Source organism: Octopus bimaculoides, chromosome 3 (genome assembly GCF_001194135.2).
Source record: "Octopus bimaculoides isolate UCB-OBI-ISO-001 chromosome 3, ASM119413v2, whole genome shotgun sequence".
Classification (NCBI taxonomy): Eukaryota; Metazoa; Mollusca; class Cephalopoda; order Octopoda; family Octopodidae; genus Octopus; species Octopus bimaculoides.
The window spans coordinates 37,304,656-37,307,885 of NC_068983.1; positions in this window are offsets into that span (position 1 = coordinate 37,304,656).

Genomic DNA, 3,230 nt, shown 5'->3' on the forward strand with positions numbered 1-3,230 from the left:
CTGGTGGAATTTGAACTCAGAATCTAAAGCTGGAAGAAATACAGCAAAGCATTTTGTCTGGAGTGCTAATGATTCAGCCAGCTACCTCCTTAGTGACTTGTATAACAACAGGAGAAATGATTATTTGGTTATTATTAAGCTCTTGGCGAATTAGTTACACTTAAATACTTGACTACTTACTTGCAGAAGCCTTCACACAGTTGTTTGACCTGTTAGAATTGGCAGCTAAATATCCTTCAAGCTATTTTTTATCATCTTAAATAGAGATTGCGGTGGAGCACAAATACTTTTTTAAAACTTATTGCAATAACAGCAACAGCAACAACAACAACAACAACAACAGCAACAACAACAACAACAACAACAACAACAACAACAACAGCAGCAGCAGCAGCAACAATGACGATAATAATGGTTTCAGATTTTGAGTTGAGAGGTTAGTCAATTACATGGACCCCATTAGTTGACTTGTACTTTATTTTATAAACCCTTAAAGGATAAAAGGCAAAGTTGACCTCAGCTGTATTTGAACTCAGAATGTCAAGAGCTAGAAGAAATAATTCAAAGCACTTTGCCTGATGCAATAATGCTTTAACCAGCTTGCTGCCTAATTATTATTATTATTATTATTATTATTATTATTATCATTACTATTATTATTATTATTATTATTATTATCATCATCATCATCATCATCATTTAACGTCCGCTTTCCATGCTGGCATGGGTTGGACGATTTGACTGAGGACTGGCAAACCAGATGGCTGCACCAGGCTCCAATCTGATCTGGCAGAGTTTCTACAGCTGGATGCCCTTCCTAACGCCAACCACTCTAAGAGTGTAGTGGATGCTTTTACGTGCCACCGGCACGAGGGCCGGTCAGGTGGTACTGGCAATGGCCACACTCAAATGGTGCTTTTACATGCCACCTGCACAGGAGCCAGTCCAGCGGCACTGGCAACGACCTCGCTCAAATATTTTTTTCATGTGCCACCAGCACAAGTGTCAGTAAGGCGACGCTGGTAACAATCCTGCTCGAATGGTGCTTTCTACGTGCCACCAGCACAGAAGCCACTCAGCTGCTCTGGCAACGATCATGCTCGGAAGGTGCTCTTAGTGCTCAACTAGCACGGATGCCAGTCATGTGGTGCTGTCATCGAATTTGATTTCAATTTCGATTTCACTTGCTTCAACAGGTTTTCACAAGCAGAGTTTAGTGTCCAATGAACGAAAGGTACGCATATGAAGGAAAGGTACGCATATAAAGGAAAGGTACGCATATAAAGGAGAGGTATGCATGAAGGAAAGGTGTGCATAATAATAATAATAATAATAATAATAATAATAATAATAACAATAATAATAATAATAATAATAATGATAATAATAATAATAATAATAATAATAATAATAATAATAATAATAATAAAAATTAAGGCAAATAGACCAGATATAGTTGTCAAAGATCATGAAGAAAAAAAATGCTTTCTAATTGATGTATCAATACCAGCAGATGACAACGTTTCTCTAAAAGAAATGGAAAAACTTTCAAAATACAAAGACCTGGAAATAGAGATAACTCGAATGTGGAATCTAAAAACAGAAACAATTCCTATCATAGTAGGTGCCTTAGGTATAATAAAAAAATATTCAGACAAATACATAACAAAAATAGCAGGACTTACAAATATATATAACATACAGAAAATTGCACTACTGGGTACTGCACACATTCTACGCAAAACACTTTCAATACAGTAAACATAAGAGCACCACAGCAAACCACAGCACATACCCAAGGCGCACAGAGCTGCGCTCGGTAGTGAAGTGAAAGCACGTTATAAAAATAAAACTACTGAATAATAATAATAATAATAATAATAATAATAATAATAATGATAATAATAATAATCCTTTCTACAATAGGCACAAGGCCTGAAATCTGCAGGAATCAGGATTATTAATTGCATTGACGCCAGGGCTCAATAGATACTTATTTCTTTGACCCTCCAGAAGGATGAAAGGCAAAGCCAACTTTATACAGTATTTGAACTTGGAATGTAAAGATGAATAAAATGTCACTAAGCATTTTGTCTGATGTATTAATGTTTCTGCTAGCTCACTGCCTAATTAATAATCCTTTTTATGGTAGGTAAAAGGCCTGAAATATTGGGAAAGGGGTCTAGTTGATAACATCAACCCTAGCTCTCCACCGGTACTTATTTCATTGACCTCTCCTAAAGGATGAAAGGCGAAGATGACTTCAGTAGAATTTGAACTCTGAATGTAAAAATGGAACAAAATTCTGCTGAGCATTTTGTCCAGTGTGTTAACAATTCTGCCAGCTCACCACTGTAGTAATGATGAAGATGATGACGATGACAATAATGAATTTATTGCATTCAGTATTCAGGTGTATTACTTGTACTGAAAAAGAAACAGAAAAACAGTATTTAGTTTTGTTTATTAATATTCTTGCTTCAAATCCTCATAGGAAATACTAGATGTTTTTCATCTTCCCTGGGCCAATAAAAACAAATACCAGTCGTGTTACTGCTTCATTCACCAACAATTTAGTCACCTATACATGCATGTGAGATAGCAATATGAGGCATCTAGTACTGTATGCTAGTGTGTGTGTGTGTAGTGTGTGTAGTGTATGTATATGTAACTCAATGAAAGCAGCAGAATGAAGGAACAAAAATATATTTAGTGACATCACTGTAGTTTGTGGTGACATCATTATAATTTGTAGTGTTATCGTTATAGTGTGTGCTGACATCATAAGCTGATATAATCAGAGGAAGCTTTAATCTTCTTAAGCTACACACTTCTAACAACCAAGATGTTTGTACACACACACACACACACACACACACACACACACGTTCATACACACACTCAGATACATATGCATATATAGAGAGTGAGAGAGGGATATATATATATATATATATATGTATGTATGTATGTGCATGCATACATACATTTATTCACACATACATTCATATATACAGGCATATCTACTTGCATGAATACATACATGCATACACACATCCATGCATACATGCATGCATGCATACATACATACATACATACATACACACATACATACATACATACATACATACGTACATACATTCATAGAATTTTGGCATACATAATACTACTTGTAAACATGATTTTGTACACACACACACACACACACACACACACACACACACACACAC